The sequence below is a fragment of the Dendrobium catenatum genome, unplaced genomic scaffold, assembly GCF_001605985.2.
Source record: "Dendrobium catenatum unplaced genomic scaffold, ASM160598v2 fragScaff_scaffold_130, whole genome shotgun sequence".
Taxonomy (NCBI): domain Eukaryota; kingdom Viridiplantae; phylum Streptophyta; class Magnoliopsida; order Asparagales; family Orchidaceae; genus Dendrobium; species Dendrobium catenatum.
Genome location: NW_021318592.1, coordinates 663,937 through 684,807, shown reverse-complemented (window position 1 = coordinate 684,807; position 20,871 = coordinate 663,937).

Sequence of the window (20,871 nt, the reverse complement as noted above, 5' to 3'; positions counted from 1 at the left end):
TAACTACCCGATTTGGCGTTCTCAGGTTCTAAAGCTCCTCAACGCAAATGGATTCGCTTCTTTTCTTCTTCCGTCGGCTTCCCCTCCAGCTAGCCATAAAAATCTTACATATGACCGTAAAGAACCCAATCCAAAACATCAAGAATGAATTCTTGTAGATCAAAATCTGGCAGCAGCTCTTTACTCCACCTTATCTCCGGCTATCCTACCATATGTTATCCACCTTACCTCAACTTCAGCCATATGGATCACGCTTTCAAATCGATCGCGCGTTATACAGCTAAAAAATGAGCTACACAACGTTCAAATGAAATCATAGAATATGCCCCAATATCTTCAACAAATCAAGACCATTGTGGATACACTACAGGAAAACTGTCCATTACCGGCGGATTTTTCCGGCAGAGTTCCGGCGGTCTTTCCGACGCATTTCCGACGGATAAAGGTCAATTTTTTTTCGACAGAATTCTTCGCAGGCGGAGGTGGGACTTTGGCGCGGGTTCGAATCCACGCGGGAGCTTCGCGCGCAGGCGGAGCGGTTCGCGCGCTCACAGGCCGGCGACGGGAAAGCAGGTCGGGCATTCAGGCGGGAAGCGGGAAGGCAGGTCGGGCGTTCAGGCGGATCGGTTCACGCGGCAGCCGGGGGCGGGTCGGTTCACTCGGCAGGCGGGTCGGGCGGCGGTTCACGCGGCAGGCGGGAAGGCAGGTCCGCATTACACATTGAATTTTTTTTTTTTTTTTGGAATTCCGGCGTATTAAAATTTCGACGGAAATATTTTTCCAGCAGAAATTTCGTCGGAAATACGCCGGAAACATTTCCGGCGGATTATTTTACACCGGAAGTCCTTTTATGACGCGAACCAATCCGGCGCACAACATTCCGCCGGAAAGTGCGCCGGAAACCCATATTTCCGTTGGATTTCACATGTTACCGGCGGATATAATCCGCCGGTAATAGCGGGTTTTCCTATAGAATATCACCTCTGCTGGATCCGTTCTTGATCAAGAAGATATTCTTATGTACACTTTGAACGGGCTACCACCGTCCTACAATGCCGTAAAGACGGCTATTCACACAATGCAGACTCCCATGGATCTTGATAATCTTTACTCTCTTTTAATTATGGAAGAAATCAATCTTCAGTATGAGTCGATTCGTCAGCTTAATCTTGGTGATTCATCTACGACGCTCTATTCACATACAGGTCGTGGACGGCGCGAACATGCAAAATCTACATCTCAGCCCTCTCGAACAACCACCATGAGCATCCTTCAATGCCAAATCTGCAACAAAAAGGGGCATCTGGCACATAAATGTTTGCATCGTCTCAACATATCTGTCAATCCTCCTGAAACATCCGTTCCAAATTCTTCCTCCAGAGCTATGGTTACTACTACGGATACAGACAATCATGGCTGGTACTTAGACTCGGGTGCTTCGACTCATCTCACCATCTCCGTGGATAATCTATCACAAGCCAACTCCTATAGTGGCACAGACAACATTACCATATGTGATGGTAGATCTTTACCTATCGCTCACTCCGGTAATGGTATTCTACCAACACCGTATCGTAAGCTAAAACTCAACTCTCTATTTCATGTTCCACATTTATCTCACAACTTACTATCCATATATAATCTTACTCAAGATAACAATGTCTCTGTATGTTTTAATCCTCGCGGTTTTGCCATTAAGGATATGAAGACAAATAGAACTCTTCTATCGGGTCCAAGTAGTAGAGGGCTCTACCCTGTTCGATCGGCCAACAGGACTACTTCTTTTGCTAAGGCGTTAGCTGCAACGTCTCATGCCGCCTCTCTCTGGCACCAAAGATTGGGTCATCCACATTCCAGAATTTTAAAGGTTGTATCTGCTAACAATAAAAGTCTTCATATACCATATATTTTTTTTCTTTTTGCTCTGATTGTACGACCTCAAAAGGTCACAAACTATCATTTTCTAATAACACCCAAAGAGCCACTATGCCGTTAGCTATTATTCATTCTGACGTATGGGGTCCTTCCCCAGTTCCTTCGCATTAAGGTTTTCTTTATTACGTCATTTTTATTAATGATTTTCCTCTTTTTCGTGGGTTTTTCCTATGAGAAATAAGTCTGAAGTTTTCAATATTTTTCATAATTTTAAAATCTTTGCTAAAAACAAACGCAATTTTCGATTAAATGCCTTCGTTCTGACGGAGGCACCTAGTACTTAAATACCAACTTTAGAAATTTCCTAACTCACCACGGCATATCTCACCAAACTTCATGTCCCTACACACCCGACCAAAACGGTCTAGCTGAACGCAAGCATTGACATCTTCTTGAAACCAATCGAACGTTGCTTAACAGTGCCTCGATTCCTTATTCGTTTTGGCCAGATGTTGTTCTCATGACAGCATCCTACATAATCAATCGCTTACCCATTATCACAACGAACTTCGAATCACCTCTCTATATTCTTTTTCACTAAACTCCAGACTACAAATTCTTCAAAGTCTTCGGTTGTGCTTGTTTCCTGTGGATACCGCCACCTCAACGCAATCAACTACAACCTCAAGCTCGCACTTGTGTTTTTATGGGTTATTCTCACATATCTAAAGGCTATAAGTGCTTAGATCCTATAACAAACAAGATTTTTATATCCAGACATGTCGTATTTGATGAACTTACTTTTTCATTCAAACAAACCCCTCTTCCTCCACCTCCGCCAACTTCTCAAATCTCTCCCTACCTTCTTGTTCCGGTATCTCAAAATTTCCAGCAAAACACTACTACAAAACCGTCTACACTTCATCAAAACTCTGAAACGTTTATTCCTATGATTCGGCAATCCACTAGAACTCATACTCCTATAATATCTCCTAATCAAAGCATTCCATCTACCTCTTCCCTATCCACATCATCTGCTCCTACAACTATGCCTAACATAAATTCTCAACCCAACCTCAACAAGCCCACTCATCATATGACTACTCGAACCAAAACTGGTTCACTAAAACCTACTCAACGTCTCAATCTGCTTCATCTTCAAACCAATTCTCAGTCCACACACCAGCAAGAACCAACAACATACAATGAAGCTATTCAACACTCGCATTGGAGGCGTGCAATGGCAGAGGAATTTTATGCCTTACAAAAACAAGGTACTTGGAAGCTAGTTCCCACTCCTAAAAACATTTCTGTCCTTGGCAGCCGCTGGACATTCCAAATCAAACATAAATATGATGGAACTATCGCTCGCTTCAAAGCCCGTCTGGTTGCCCAAGGCAACCATCAACAATACGGATTAAATTACCTAGAGACCTTCAGTCCAGTGGCTAAATTCCCTACCATACAAATTATGTTAACAATTGCAGTTACGAATGCTTGGCCGGTGCATCAATTGGATGTGACGAACGCGTTTCTACTTGGCAACATCAATGAAACAATTTAAATGCAACAGCCCAAAGGCTTTGAAGACGATCTACATCCCGACTATGTCTGTAAACTTAATAAATCCATTTGCGGCCTTAAGAAGGCCCCTAGACAATGGTTTCAAACTTTTTCAAATTTCCTTCAAACTCTTGGTTTCTTTCAGGGCAAAGGCAGACTCGTCGTTATTTATTCTTCACAAAGATAAAAGTTATTTGTATATGGTTATATATGTAGATGATATCTTATTAATAGGCAGTGACTCCTCTCTGATTGATACAGTAATTTCTCAACTGCACAAGCAATTCGATATAAAAAATCTTGGGCTAGCAAACAATTTTCTGGGAATTAATATTGGATCAGCATGCAATTCTTACATGTTGTCACAAACACCATACGCTGAGTCAATTCTGAACATTGCTGGTATGACAAACTGTAAAGCTTTAGCCAATCCGACGTGCACTAAGCATCCGGATCCCAGCAATACAACATCACTGCCCACCGACCCTAAACTATACAGACAGCTGACTGGGTCTCTACAGTATCTTACTATTACCATACCAAATATATCCTTTGTGGTTAATCTATTATGCCAACATATGCATAATCTGGATTCTCATCATTTTCAATTACTCTATATATTACTTCGCTATATCAAAGGCACACTTTCACTTGGTTTACCTATCTTGCAGGGTCTAATGGAACTACGTTCTTACCATATGCTGATTGGGCTGGAGACAAAGACACAAGATGATCCACTTCTGGCTACTGCTCCTTCCTGGGCAACACCCTCATTTCTTGGAGCGTTAAAAAACAGCACACAGTAGCCCGATCTTCAACATAATCTAAATATCAATCTATTGCTACAGCTCTTACCGACGTCTTGGGGCTTCGATGCCTACTATGTGACTTCAACATTCATCTACATTCTCCCACAAGTTTACATTGTGACAGCACCTCTACTATCACCCTCACCAACAATCCTGTTTTCCATGCCCGTACTAAACATATAGAAATAGATTATCACTTTATTCAGGATCACATTCAATCTCAAACGGTTCAGATTTTTCCCATCTCCGCTGGTTGATTATCACCAACAATCCTGTTTTCCATGCAACAAGCTGACGGTTCAGACAACTCCATCAGCTTGAGGGGGTGTAATAATATGTACATGTATCTATTTACCAGTTATCTAGATTTATCCTATTAGCTTTATGTATAGGTTCTACATTAGTCTATATATAACTTCCTATGTACTCTTCTTCACACATCAATGAATAAAAACTAGTTCTGTTTTGCTTTCACAACCCTGTTGTGGATTTGCCAGTGATTTCCTAAGGAAGGGAAAATCACAAAATTATCAATTCCAAACCTTACAAACACAAAGAATGCTACAAATACTTCTCTCAATTTTGAAGCTTTGAAGAACATGATAGCCACTTTGTAGATCAAGTTTTAATATGAGAAACTAAGGACAATTAAGAGGATTTTCGATATCTAAAAACTTGGCAGAGAAATTTGTAATCCGACAAATCATTTAGAAGTCATCTCTACCCAAGTTTCCAATGATATCAGAATAGAATTGAATAGCCTGAAGGGAAAGATCCACATCATATACAGAAATGCAAATTCTTCATATATAAACCAACTCGCTGGAGACCTTCAGTTCATGAACTTGGGGAGCTGTTTGTTAGCAGGATTTAGGCCGGATTTGAGGCTATGAAATTCAGCCAAACGACCAAAAAAAGCGAAATCAAATCTCACGGCAAATGAAAGCCAACGTAGATGGAAAATTCAGTCTTTTCGTCCTAAATCTCAGATTTTCGAAAACCTATTTTTTGCCGAATTTACGAAATTCATTGGCTCTTCCACTCGTTAGCCTAAAGTCACACGAGATTTAATAGGATTTATCATAAATTTTACCAAACATTTTCAGGATTTAGGCCCCTCAAAATTTATGAAATCCGAATTTATAGTATTTACTAAATCCTACTTAAATTAAGTCCTAATTGCTACCCAACAGTTCTTGAGTTATAATTAATTACGCTAGATTTGAAATGACAACTATAATTCTAATGATCATGAGGAAATAAAGGTAATCGTGGAGCTTGTGCCATGACATCTCTAGAATGTTCAAAATAGTGCACGCTATGAAGGAAACTAATATGACTCTTATTGCGTCCTGGAATATTTGCAGCGATAAAGAAATATATAATTTAACATCTTAGCATTGTACGAAGATCCATCACACAAATAGATGAGAGAGAGAGAGAGAGAGAGATAGATAGAGAGAGAGAGAGAGAGAGAGAGAGAGAGAGAGAGAGAGTAGTGTTCATAAGAGACACCAGAGTTTTAACGTGGAAACCCCTGAAAAGGGGGAAAAACCACGGGGCATGACCCAGTTTGAATGAATCCACTAGTATTTGCAGTCGATTACAAATGATGCCTTTTTTTAGGAGAAGGCTTTGCCTTGATGTCATAAATGTACATCATATAGAGCGCATTACATGGTGGGAGTTACAATAATCAACATATATGTGTTCGTTTTGTTGGCATGACCATAGTCGATAGGATAGAGGTCGGAAAGATCGTTGTCTAGTGATGGAGGTCGGAAGGATCATAGTCAGCAGGAGACAGAAGTCCAAAAGACCGTAGTTGGTAGGAGACTGGGATCAGAAAGACCATTATCTGGTGATGGAGGTCGGAAGAACTGTAGTCGACAGGAAACCGAGGTTAGAAAGATCGTTGTAGTAGGACGGTACTCTGGTAGAATTTTGGGCATCATGTGGCGGCCTAATAGAAGTTCAGGCCTCAGGTGGTGGTCCGGCAGAAGTCCGGGCCTCAGGTGGTAGTCCGACAGAAGTTCAGGGCCTTAAGTGGTGGTCTGGCAGAGCAACGACGTCAGACAGTGGTCTAGTAGAGCTCAGGGCCTTAAGTGGTTGTCCGGTAGAGCAATGACGTTAGGCGGTGGTCCGGCGGAGGTGAGGGCTTCCAGTGGTGGTCCGGCGGAGCAGCGTGATCAGGTGATGGTCCGACGGAGATGAGGGCCTCCAGTGGTGGTCCGGCGGAGGTGAGGGCCTCAAGTGGTGGTCCGGTAGAGCAATGACGTCAAGCGGTGGTCCGGCGGAGGTGAGGGCCTCCAGTGGTGGTCCAGCGGAGGTAAGGGCCTCAAGTGGTGGTCTGGCGGAGAAACGATGTCAGACGGTGGTCCGGTGGAGGTGAGGGCCTTCAGTGGTGGTCCGGCGGAGGTGAGGGCCTCAAGTGGTAGTCCGGCGGAAGTTCGGCGATTGTCGAGGAGGAGCTTCTTCCTTCTTCACTTCTTGCTTCCCTCCTCTTTCAAAAGGAATGAGGGGTCTATTTATAGATTTATGGAGTGACATGTCCAGTAATTAGGTGAGAGATCAAGGGTAAATGGGGAGTGGTTGGATGGACGGACGATGTTGAATCCCTTGATCATGAACCGTTTGATGGACATTTGAATGTCTTAGTGATGTCAGAATTCATTGATCTTGGGCTTGTTGGATTTGTCTCGTTGAGACGCTCGATTCGACTATAAGCATGTTATCTTTGGAATCTGTTTGGTAATCCAAATTGTGGTTCGAACCTTCCAATAGCGCTTCTAACTCTTGATTTGGACCTGTTTGGGCTCGGATTGGATTCGATTTGATGTCGTTGGGTTTGTATTCTCGAGAAGCTCAGTTTGACTGTAAGTTTGATAAAATCGGAGTTCGGATGGTCCCAATTTTAATTTCAGAAGTTTCCAACTTGATTTTGTATCGAGATTCGTGCCCGATCAAGATAAATTTTTTGTGTCGTATCAACTCTTAACATAACACAGTGTAGAAAAAGGATTTATGTAGCCCAGTAGCCGACCCCACAAAGTGGGATAAATGATTGATGTTGTTCTTGTTGTAATGAATTTTCTTAAAAAAAGTTATGGAATATATATGATTCTCTTAAGACAACTTTCTTACTGCTTTTTAAAGCAGTTATTTGTGCAAATATTTCTTGAATTAGAAATTTTTATACTAGAAAGTTACTTTAAAAAATAATAAGAAAGTTATAATAATGGAGTGAGCATTTAGAAGATAAAGGATGTAGAAGTAGAAGTAGAATAAAGATTAATATATAATATGCAACTTTTATTATTGTATTATTAATAAGAATTATTAATTAATATTATCAAAAAAATAAAGTGATACTTATGTGTTATACAAAAGAATGATGAAATTGATAAGAGTTATGACTATAAAGCTAACTTTTCTTGAAATCTTATAATATGTATAAAGATTGTGTTATATGATATTTTAATAGCGATTGGAGTACTAACATCTATTAAGGGGCACCTAATTTCGTTGTTTAAAAAAAAATGCAGTGTAAAATGAATATTTTGGAGTCGTTTGGATGAGTGTAAAGTAAATGCAAGTATTTTTTTTGAAGTAATTAGTATAAGACAAAGTCTAAAAATAATGGTGACCCACAGTGATGCTGGTGGGGTGGATGGTGGCGGAGACTGATTGTGGATGGTAGTGGGTTGCAGTGGCTGGTGGTGACTGACTGCGGTGTTGGTCGGGGGCGGGTGACCGATGGGTTGTAGCGACAATCAAACGAGTTTGTCTGTGGTGTAAACAGTTCTTGCTCAAAATTGAACGAGTTTAATTTACTTAAAAAATAAACTAAAAATGGTGTGATTGGCGTAGGAATTGAAGCGGAGGCTTATCCTTATGCCTCCACTGTCAATATTGTTTGAGGCAAAATTTGTTTTATATGTTGAGATTTCAGACATGTCGAGCTAATCTTAGGTTTTGTTGGGTATGGCTTTCTTACCGCTTCTTAAAGCAGTTTTTTTAGTAAAAAAATTAAATTTTTTGTATTAAAAAGTTGTTTTAAAAGACAGTAAGAAAGCAGAACCTTAGTATATATGTTGAACATGATCACTGGAACCTGCTTTATAGTATTGGAAAGTACCAATTATTTTTTTATTTAAACAGTATTTTAAGGATTCCTTGTGAGATATGATGGAAAAGCATTGAGACTTCATTTGAGACAACTTTATTATTACTTCTTAAATCAGCTTTTTAGAACAAAAATTAAATTTGTTGTACTAGAACGCTGTTTTAAAAAGCAGGAAAAAAGCCGTCCCAAACGAAACTCGAGTATGTGTTCTAATTGAAGGCAAATCTACTCTACTGCTTGAGAGCCAAAATCACTCTTTTGTGACATTGAATAAAGTCTGGTTCATCATTACAAGATCAATTGTAGTGACATTGAATCGCTCACTTTCACTATCAAAAACTTATTATTTTCGCAACAGTTCATAGTGGTGGTTTGTAAACCGCTGGTATAGATAGATATAGGAAGCGATTTTCACCGCTGCTAAATTATTACTAAAAAAATAATATTTTTGCAGCATTAAATAGCAACACTTTTAAAACCGCCATAAAAACTATTTTTAAAATAACCTTTCATAATATCCCGCAATTTATCCTCTTCTTCCTTGTCGTGCCCTGGGAGAGGTTGGGTAGAAAAGCAAGAGGACCAGATTCTCCCATGACTTTAACATATTTCATGGTCTGTTACTATTTCAGAATCAATTAAGATGTAAATTTTTGTGATTACATTTATAATTTGAAGGTTCAAGCATCTTCATCTTGTAAAGATTATCAATCATAGGAGGATTATGTTTAAAAGAAATCTGAAATGGTTGAAATGGATCAGTTTCCATCACAACTCAAAAGCCTTGCTTGATTACTTCGTAGTTTTTTTTATCTGAATTGAATTGTGAAGAGCGTGTTTTATCTTTCATGAATAAGAAGATGAGGCTAATGACAGGCATTCAGATGAGATAAATTATTTGATAAAACACGAAGGGGCTGCGCCTCCTAACGGGGTTCAACCTGTCCGGTCAGGTCGCGGGATGAAGTACTGTGTAATTTATCATGATCGATCTTCTTTGTTGTACTGTGTAATTTATCATGTACTCTTATTTAATATAGCGACATGAATTCTTATTACATCAGCTCCCAAGGACAACTATTTTGCATACTTAATGATAAAATGAAATAAAGATAATAGATTTAATAAAAGTATTATCACATTGCAATCAACTATATAAACTCATACTAATTAAACATTCAACAATTAATTACTATTACCAAACTAGACAACGCAGCTACACGCGAATAATATAATAATGACTACAAAGTTATTAGTTTTTCATTAAGCAACATAACGCATGTGAGTTTGGAGTTGGATTTGAGTTGGACAACAACTGAAGTAAAACTCAAACTCAAACAAATGATCTTGCTAGTCCGTTGCATTTAAAAAGTTCTTTATCCATTTCTTATAAATGTTAGGGATGACAATTTTTGACACGACCCGAGCCTGACTCGGAAAAATCCGGGTTTGGGTCAACCCGAACCCGAAACGGGTCGGGTTTGGGTTGAACAAATCAACCCGTTTTAAAAATCGGGTCGGGTTTGGGTTGACTCAGCAACCCAAAATTGACCCGAAAGTTATACGAAAACTCATATTTGACCCGAAAACCCAAGATTGACCCGTTTTGACCCAATTTGGACCCGAAAATCGAATATTGATCCGATTTTGACCCGAAAATTAGCAATTTTAGGTCAACTTCGGGTCATTCGTGTCGGGTCGGGTTGACCCGGACCCGAATCGGGTCGGGTTCTGGTCCAGAAACCTGACCCGTTTTTAAAAACGGGTCGGGTTCGGATTGACCCGAACAGTGCCGGGTCAGTTCCGGGTTCGACCTGAACCCGACCCGCTGACCCGAATTGACACCCCTAATAAATGTCCAAAATAAAGCATTCCTCACATGTACCCCATGGATGTTAAAATAATATGCTCAAAATCAAGTGGTATCCTTTGAACATCGATCAAAGTACCATATTCTCTTTCACGTTGTATCTCATGATACAACATTTGAAGAAAGTGAATGTCAATCAAATGACGATATTGTTCTAAGAACTTTTCTTCGCCACATTTCCATCCAAAATCATTTAAGAAATCTCCAGTCTTATTGGCATTTATTCTCATAACTTTAGCATGCAAAGCTCAAAATAAGAATCCATAGCGTCTGTCCAGGCATGCGTGGAACTCCTAACAATTTCAGTTGCCTTCGCATTTAGCTCTAGCAGACTATCAAATTACCTTGTCATGCAAGCATGCATTCATTTGCTTGCAATATCAAGCAATTCTTTCGTGAAGATGCCTCTAAATTCAGCTAATTCATTATGAATACAAAACTGAATATCCCAAAATTTTTTATAAACAAACATACTGCAAGCAATTGCACTCAATATATATTTAACTCCACTAATAGATGCATGACTTAAATAATAAAGCTTAAAAAGACTAGCTATTATAACTAAAATAAAAAATTCATTTCTGCAAAAATATTAGTCATATGCCTCATCTATTCCAGTTATTTACTACAATTGTCGAATCTTTTTCAACTGAAAGCAGATTTTTTTTTCTTCGTTGGAGACGTCAAATCTTTGCAAAATTCATTTCTGCAAAAATGAGAAGCTTACAGTCTTCTTCAACTGAAAGCATAGATCTCTTTTGCTTCGTTCGAGACGTCAAATCTTTGCAGTGCTATAGAGATAATTTGTTTACGACGAGCATATTAATGACCGGTGATGCAATGAGAATACCAGTCGCAGACTATAGTTAGCCATGACCGGAGTGAGGGTCGCAAAAAGCTTGTATTCCTGTGCAGTTATCAGGTTTGGAATTAAAAATTAAATGGGTGTTTTTTGTTAGTTCTAAGAGGAATCTGATTGTGTTGATTAATTATGTTATATTATTATTTTGTATTTCAATTAAGTCTATTGAGCTCATTGAGGGTTCTTTTCTGAAGAAACCAGATTCCGGTGATCACCGGAGCAGAGAACGAAGGATGAGAAAATGATTATTGTTATTTGATAATGCGGTGAACAGTTACAACCTATATATAAAGTCTATTACAAGGTATTACACGTGTATACATGTGATTGGTGTAATAACTAATAAAGTGAAAAGTGTAGAAGCGATTAAGCTAAACAGTGTTTAAGGCTTGCGCTAATATCCCCCCTCAAGCGAACGGATCAGAGACGATGGTGAGCTTGTCTCTAAGAAATTTGAACCGCGGCGTTGAGAGAGGTTTTGTAAAGATATCAGCGATTTGATCTTCGGTTTTGATAGGGATTAGCCGAAGATGCCCAGAGGAGATATGTTCCCGAAGAAAACGATGATCAATTTCGATATGTTTAGTTCGGGCATGATATACAGGATTTTGAGCTAAGGCAATGGCAGAGGTGTTGTCGCAGTGAAGATCCACGGGAAAGTCGTGAGAAATGAAGAAATCAGCGAGCAAGCGTTTGAGCCAGAGAGTGTCCGCCGTCGCAGCAGTGTGCGCCCTGTATTCCGATTCAGTTGAGGAGCGAGAGACAGTAGTCTGCTTTTTAACAGTCCAGGACAGTAATGTGCGACCGAGAAATGTACAATATCCGGAAGTGGATTTTTTAGTAACCGGATCGCTGGCCCAGTCAGCGTCCGAGTAAGTGGTGAGACGTAGATCAGATTTTGTGATCGGTAAGCCATAGGCTATCGTCCCTTTAAGGTATCGTAGAAGACGCTTGAGAAGGAAGAAGTGAGAATCCTGAGGAGAATGCATATGTTGTGATAGAGTGTTGACAGCGTAAGCGATGTCGGGTCGAGTAATGGTAAGGTACTGAAGTGCGCCTGTGATTTGCCGATATACCGAAGGATCCGTCGTAGTGGAGGAAGGACTGTTGATAGTAGCTGGTAACTTCGTACAGGAAGGATTCGCTGTAGGATTGCAATTTTCAAGATTAGCTTGATGAATTATAAAAGCAGCGTATGTTTCTTGTGAAAGAAAATACTTATCTTGTTTGTGTTGAATGCGAATGCCTAAGAAATGGTGTGCGGAGCCGAGATGTTTGAGCGCAAATGTGCTGTTGAGTTGTTGAAGAAAACTAGAGATAGCACCTTCATCATTTCCGGTAAGAAGAATGTCATCCACGTAAATGAGGAGAAATAGAGTTGTATTTCCTTTGTGAAGAATGAGCAAAGAAGGATCTGCTTTGCTTGGTACGAACTCGAGCTTGAGCAGGTGATTGCAAAAAGTCGTATATCACTGCCGTGGAGCTTGCTTTAAGCCGTATATGGCTTTTTGGAGAAGACAGACGTGGTGAGGATTGGCCGGATCTTCAAAACCTTTTGGTTGGCGCATGTACACAGTTTCTTGGATGTCACCGTGCAGAAATGCATTCTCGACGTCGAGTTGATGGATCTTCCAATCGTGATAAAGAGCAACGGTAAACAAGACACGTATGGTAGGTAATTTTGCAACCGGGCTGAACGTCTCAACGTAGTCTAGGCCATATTCTTGTTGATTTCCTAAGGCAACCAATCGTGCTTTATATCGAGCAATAGACCCATCTGCGTGAAGTTTCGTTCGAAACGTCCATTTGCATCCAAGAATTTGCTTGTTGATCGGGGCTGGAACAAGCTGCCAGGTTTCTTGTTTTTGTAAAGCAAGAAATTCGGCAGCCATTGCCTTACGCCATTCTAGCATTTTATTTGCTTCATTATAGCTGGTTGGATCCGAGTGAGAAGAGGTTGTATGAAGCAAGTTGAGACGCACAGTTGGCTTGAGTGACCCTGTTTTGGTACGAGTGATCATTGGATGTCTTTGGATATTAGAGTGTAAAGATGGAGAACTAGAGGAAACATTTGATGTTTGATCCATGCTAGTATTGACTGATTGTGTAGAATCGTTGTTGACAGGTAGTGTAGCAGAAGAGTTTGTATTCTGAGAAACAAAGTGCGAGGGAGCATGCTGCACGGTAAGAGTAGGAGTTAGAAATGACGGAGGAACATCAGTATTAGTAGACGCCGAAGACGGAATAGCAGATAGAAAAGGAAACGAATGTTCATTAAAATTAACGTGACGTGAAGTTATGATTTTGTTAGTTTTACGGTCGAGGCATTTGTAGCCTTTTTGATCACTTGCATAACCCAGAAATACACACGAAACTGCGTTTGGTTGAAGCTTGTGCCGGAGATGCTTCGGGAGTAAAGGGAAGCATTCACACCCGAATGTATGAAGACGAGTGTAGTCTGACTCGGAGTTGAACATACGCCGAATGAAGATAAAAGGAAAAATCCAAGTGTATCGAGAAAAATCATCGACGATGAGCAGGTAATAGCGAAAGCCTTGAATGGACGAAACAGGGGAAGGTCCCCAGACATCAGCATGAAGCATAGCAAGCGGATGTACAGTTCTAGAAACAGAAGAGGAAAAACACAGTTTATGACTTTTACAGAGATTACACGATGTACAGTTAACAGACTTGACATTAATGCGTAAAGAAGGATTTGCTTTGGAGATTTGAGTCAAAATTCTTTGATGAGGATGTCCCAATTTTTCATGCCAGTTGATGCTAGCGGATTTGCTAGAGACCAGAGCCATATTGCGGTCGTTCGATTTCTGGATTGAAATGGGATAGAGACCATTTTTGCAATGTCCTTGAAGTAAGATCCTATTAGTCTGCAGATCTTTCAGAGAATATCCGTTAGGTTCAAAAATAATTGCAATATTATTCTCAGTAACGAGCTTGGAAATTGAAATTAAGTTGTGAGAAATGTCGGGTATATGAAGAAGTTGAGACAAGAACAACTTACGCTCGGGGGTAGGAAGAATTCCCGTGCCGGAATGAGCTATGGGAATTGATCTTCCGTCCCCCACCGTGACATGTTCGGAACCTTGATAAGCCGTGGATTGAGCAAGATTTTCGTGACCGTGAGTCATATGAGATGACGCACCCGAGTCAAGATACCATTCGGAGGATGGCGAATCGGCAGTAACAAGAAGAGCTTGACCGTTGGTAGCTGGCTGAGCCGATGGTGTGATGAAATTCGGGTTGTGACGATGCCAGCAGACTTCCGCGGAATGGCCGCGCTTAGTGCAAATTTGACATATAAGTGACGATTTGGAGTTGGTTTTTGTACCCGAATTGATAGATTGAGGTGGCCGACTGCGTCCACGACGACCACGTCCACGATTTGTATAGAGAGCAGTTTGTGTATCTGTAACCGTGGAGAAGCGTTGGGAGTCCTGTCGAAGATGAATTTCTTCGCTAACGAGCATGGCGTACAAACTGTCAAGAGACAGAGGAGTTTGTAAAGTACGAATTGCCGTTTTAAAGGATTGATATGGCGGCGGTAGCTCGTTGAGAATGTGAAGAATGATGTCTTCAGTGTCAAGATTGCAGCCGGCAGATATAATGAGATCAACAGTTTTCTTGATTTCCATGAGATACTCTTGCATTGACAGGTTTCGCATGGAGATGTTCTGTAACTCGTTTTTGAGCTGCATTACTTTGGACCTGTTAGCCAATTGGAACCGAATCTGAAGAGCAGTCCAGATTTCATGACAGTACTCGAGATGCATAACATAGGGAATAACGGTAGCTGAAATTGTAGAAGAGATCGCAGCAGCAAGATTACTGTCCGTGAGACGCCATTTGTATGCGTCAGATTCGTGATCGAGAGGATCTTGATCGGTAAAGGTTTGAAGCGGAGGTTCAAGAAATGATTCGAAATCGTTTGCCTTAAAGATTTTGACAATTTGATTTCGCCAGATAGGATAGTTGTCCATGGACAATTGATGAGGAACAAGAGATTTGAGGTTTGAGATAAGAAATTTTAGAGAAGGATAGAGACGTGGTTTATCAGAGGTATCACCGATGGTCATCGTCGTACGAGAGGATGGGGCAGCAGAGGTGGAGGAAGCCATGAGAAGAAGGGTCTCAGAAGATGCCCGCGTCTGATACCATAAAGAAACCAGACTCCGGGAGCATATTAATGACCGGTGATGCAATGAGAATACCAGTCGCAAACTATAGTTAGCCATGACCGGAGTGAGGGTCGCAGAAAGCTTGTATTCCTGTGCAGTTATCAGGTTTGGAATTAAAAATTAAATGGGTGTTTTTTGTTAGTTCTAAGAGGAATCTGATTGTGTTGATTAATTATTTTATATTATTATTTTGTATTTCAATTAAATCTATTGAGCTCATTGAGGGTTCTTTTCGTGTTTGGGTTTGGATGCTCCGTGCAACTATACAACCCTACAACACTGTTATTCGAGCCCCCCCGGTGTGACATAGTTTGCTTTAAGAAAGACATAGAACGGAGCGCTACGACGCTCCAAACCTCGGCCCCGTGGTGTTGTGACGATGTTATGCAGATTGGAGAAAGAGAGTTGAGCGGCATTGCGCTACGAGACGGGCTGACAGTTTTTTTCTTGTTTTTCAGTAAAGGTGGCTTCTATCGGTGGTTATGTAAGTTTTTATTTGTATGTTATATTGCGAGAATTGTGCAAGGGTGATGAGAAGCAAAGAGAAAGTGAAAGAGAAGAGAGATTTGTACTATTTCTCTCATATTTTCATAAAGATTTTCTTGGTATGATGCGGCTTCGTGGTTTTTTCTCTGTAATTTATCTTTCTTACTTGTTTTACTTCCCCAACATTCTTAAAGATACCTAAAAATAAAATCACCATAAGAAATATGAAAGTCAGATTTAAGGATATAAATTGAGGCGGAATTAATTTATGTTAGCTTCTTAGGATCAAATTTGAAGCAAATTAATGAATTAAATTGCAAATTCATTTTTCATAACTTGGCACGGCTCACCTTAGTCTATTGGTTGATAGCTTAGGCTTTCAACTAAGAGGTCTTGAATTCAAGTCTTTGTGTATACATTGTGTATGAGTTTACCTTAAATGATCTAAATGTCCCAAAAAAAAAAAAAAATTCATAACTTGGAATAAATGAAAATAAGTTATTATGATAATGAGCCGAGGATATGATGGGGGTATTATTATTTATTCGTTATTAAATAGAAAGATGGATAATTACATTAATCATTTTAATTCATCTTGTACCTTTGACTGTTATATAAAAATAAATTACATTAGGATATTATAATTAAAACTTTATCTTGATAAATTTTTAAAAAAATTAAAATTTATTTTATGACAAATGTGATATAAGTAAAAAGAGATTTTTTTTTTCTTTGACTTATAAAAATTAATCAAGAAATGGACTTAGAGAGATCAGTAGATGAACAAACACTTGTAATTTATTCAAACGTTTGTGAAATCATTTCAACTGGGCGTGGCTCGTGGTTTTTCCCTTTTCCAGGGTTTTCCATGTAAAAATTATAGTATTTCATTTTTCTTCTATTGGTATGCTGGATATTCGTGTAATGCTGAGACGAAAATGTCTAACTATATCACCACGTATATATAGCCCTCAACAATAACCAATAAGCATTCTAAATTATAATTTTTTTATTATCTTATATTTATATTTTAAAAATAAGAATTTCAATTAATTTTTTTAACTATTAATATCAATTTCAAACCTTAATGAAAAAAGTTGAAAAAATATTTTAAAAATTTAATTTTTTTTCTTCTCATTTGTGATTTGTTTACATTGAAGTGAAGGAAAGAAAATGAATCTGACAATTTATTGCTTCAATAATGTCACTGCGAACTATGATTTCATGAACTAAAAGTTCAAAAAAAAATTTCATTAAAACTTTCTGCTTCATAATTATCATTACTAATCTCCAAATAGTCATATGAAAGAAGTCTTGCATTAAGAAAATATTGTCAAATTACATAGCAAAAGCATCTTAAAAAGCAAAATGCATATATTGTCAAATAGCATATAATAAGAAGCCTCGTTTTAAGAAAAATGTCACATCAGATGGCCAAAAGTTAGTGCCTTCTCCCATTATTATTATTATTATTTGGGCTATTAAGGGCTTCCAACATGTGGATCGAGTCAAATTATTAAGTCCGGTCATCGGACCTAGAAGTAGGTCCGGATATCCTCTAAAAATTTGACACGTTGAATGTATACGTGTCCGCAGAATTTTAAGTAAAAGATTAAAAAAAGCGGAGGTAAAGCACAGTCAAAAGCGCACCAAAAGCGCAGTCAAAGCGCTGTCAATGTGCACAGTCAAAAATGTGGTCCACATGACAAATTTTTAGTGGATGTCCGGACCTATTTTTTAGGTCCGGTGACTGGACGTAATAATTTGTCGTGGATCGAGGGGTAGGAATAACATATTCTGTCAATCAACGGGTCTCAGCTCAATCCGCATTGTGACCATTTTCAAAATAAAAGCTTGAGTGCACTAAAATTGTCTTTATATATATATATCATAGATTTGAACATTGCATGTAGATATATTGGAATATATGATTTTATATTTTGTAACTTAATATTGTGTCATTCATAATTCCCAATCTATTCACTTTCAATATACTTGAATTCGCCAATATCAAAAATTCTAAATCTGTCGCTTATGTGAAGCGCCATTGGCTACCATCGCCATAGCTATTGCTAGCTGGCCATCACATCTGCTTACCATCATTTTGCTTTGCATTGCTTTCAATGAAATAAATAGCTCCTTGATAATTTGGCTTCCTCTTATGCAAAGATATTATTACATGCGGAGTTTAGATACAGATAAACGTTTATTTTTGTGATTGTGAAAAGTAAAAGCACAGTTATTGTTAACCACTACGCTTTTACTGTTCATAGTCACAAAACCGAACGGTTCTCTATATCGGAATTCCGCATGTAATAATCTCTCTTTTATTCATCCTTAACGCCCAAGCTTTTTGCTGCCCCAAAGACGGCAACATTAAAAGAAGAAAAATTGCAAAAGCTATACCAATTCCTTGTCTCACATCCAAGGCCAAAAACACTTGCTTTTTCCACAAAACTACCAAATTAAACGTAGGTAAGAAAAGAGCTTCTTGTACTGTCGCTCTCCCCATCAGGTATGGGAAAATAGTATAGGAGAAGAAAAAGAACTTTTATATGAACTACACAAGGAAGGTAAAGTGGGTATGTTAAGGTAATGTTAAAAGAAGGATCATTAATTCTTAAGAAATTCTGATGTACATTACTTCAAAACAGTCAATAATGTGACAAAGAACCAATGAAAAGCTGAAGTATCAACAAGAATGGCAATTAGATCTAAACTTTGTTGGATGGTTCTTCTACCAATTTGGGTAGGTTGAATTAGTCTGATCGGGTCGCCGAGTTGGTGGTCTGCTTTCGATGTCGTCTCCTCATTTCCGCTTTTGAAAATGTACTTTGGCTCCTCCTAGAGATCTTGGCCTTCTTTTTGATGATCATTTTTCGGCACTTGTATTTTTCTTGAAGTATCTTTTAGCTTTATGTTATTTGTGAATCAATCGTAATTTTGCTTTTGAGTAATTTATTGAGCTTTTGCTCTCAGTATCACCTCCCAAGAAATAAATAAGCACATTCCATGATTGAGCGAACAAGTGATGTCATTCACATATCTGTTCTTTATTTGCCTTTCATGTCAGAAGAAATTATTCTATGCAGAGACTAGACGGTAAGAACCATCCGGCTTTATTGTCATTTAGCTGCACTTTTGCAAATACTTAGCAAACATGCATTTATAATTGCACTTTTGCTATCATTTTACTGAGTATTTGCAAAAAGGTAGCAAAATGAAGCTAAAGTGCAACAAATATCATACTAATTGAATATTCACTACATTTTTGCAGATTTTTTACAAATACTCAGCAAAAGTGCAATTATGAATGCATATTTGTTGTCCTTTTACTGAATATTTGCAAAAACACTGCAAAAGGACAGCTAAAGTACAACAAATTCAGATGGTTCTTATCATTCGGTCTCCACACAAAATAATTTCTCTCATGTCTAATACCTAAATTTCTCCACATTTCAAAACTAGTCTGCTACTCTCTAACAACATAACTCTTTGATCAATTGTTTTCATCATTACATATTAGTATTTCAAATCATTTCCAATTATATATCACGAGGTCGTCTGAAAAGATATGAATTTTTTATAAAAGTGATTGTAAAATTATTATGAGAGTAATTTTTTGAAAGTAATTATGAATAGTATAAATATGTATTTTTTGAAAAATTAAAATTAATTTTTCATCAAAAATATTATAAATAAATAAACATGCAATAACTATTTAAAAAGTAAAACAGTAAGCCAGCTTAGGGCATCTCCAACCGATAACTCTATTTTTCACGGCAAAATAATGCAAAACTCCAAAATGTCGTACGCCTGCTCCAATCGAACGCCATTTTAGGTGTTTCTGGGAAGGTAAAGATCGTTCTCCTTTCGCGCGTTTTTCCGGTTGAGAGCCAAAAATGGCGTGGGTGAACAGTGCAACGCCAATATTAACGTTGCACTGTTCACCTGCAAGTAGATGGCGAAAAATTTTGCATTCGATTGGAGCGACCGAACGACGCCATACACTCGTTTGACGTTCGGTTGAAGATGACCTTAAAAGAGATCCTACATTGAAAACAATCATAATCATTATTGATGATGGCTTTCATTGTTCATCATTGTAGTCATTTTTACCAAAAGTAGCAAAGCATGAGGCATTAGTTTCAATGCATTAATGTAAAAGTAGCAAAGCATGAGGCATTTGTTTCAATGCATTAATGTTCACTTTTTCAACTTTCACGTGCTTTTTGTACCACTTTGTTTCTCTTCACATCACATATTTTAAAAATATAATTTCATCTCCATTGAGTCTACTTTGGAAGATTTTTTTTTAGTAGGGTGTTAGTAAATGACAGACCTAATTTAAAAAATTCAAATTTAAATTGATTTGCTTAATAAATGGGTCTTGAGTCCGAATTGAATTTTTCGACCCTTTTAATGAACGGGTCAGCTTTGGTTGACTCTTGAATTCGCTTTTGATCAAAAAATGACTCATTATATATATATATTAAACTTTATAGTTAACAAGTTATACCAAAAAATTTTAAGCCAAAACGGATTAATAGTTTAGTTCAGGTCTGTTGCGGGCTGAAATATACGCTGCGGTAGAGTTTGTAAATTCGCGTCTGAGCGTTGTACGAATATTCAGCACACGAGCAAAAAAGAGAATGAACACCATAATTTTTACATGAAAAACCCGGAAGAGGGAAAAAACCACGGGGCCACGCCTAGTTGAAATAATTCCACAAGTGTTTGTGTGAAGTACAAAGATTAATTCGTCTCACAAGTCAAGACAATCAGTTTACAGTCAGCTTCTAACAAAGTTACAAAGTTCTGCAAAATCCCGGCGTTTACTGAAAATCCGGCAGAGTTCCGGCGTATTCAGGCGGCGGGAAGAGCTCCGGCGGTGGTCGAGGAGGAGAGGATTCTCCCTTTCCCCTTTCTCTTCTTCTTCCCTTCTTCTTCTTCTCTCTTCACTTGAGTCCCCTTTGTGAAGAATGAGGGCTCTATTTATAGTTTTTATGTAGTGGCATAGCTCGTAAATAGTCGTGAGATCAGGGGCGAATAGGGAGTGGTCGAATGGACGGCCTATATTGAAT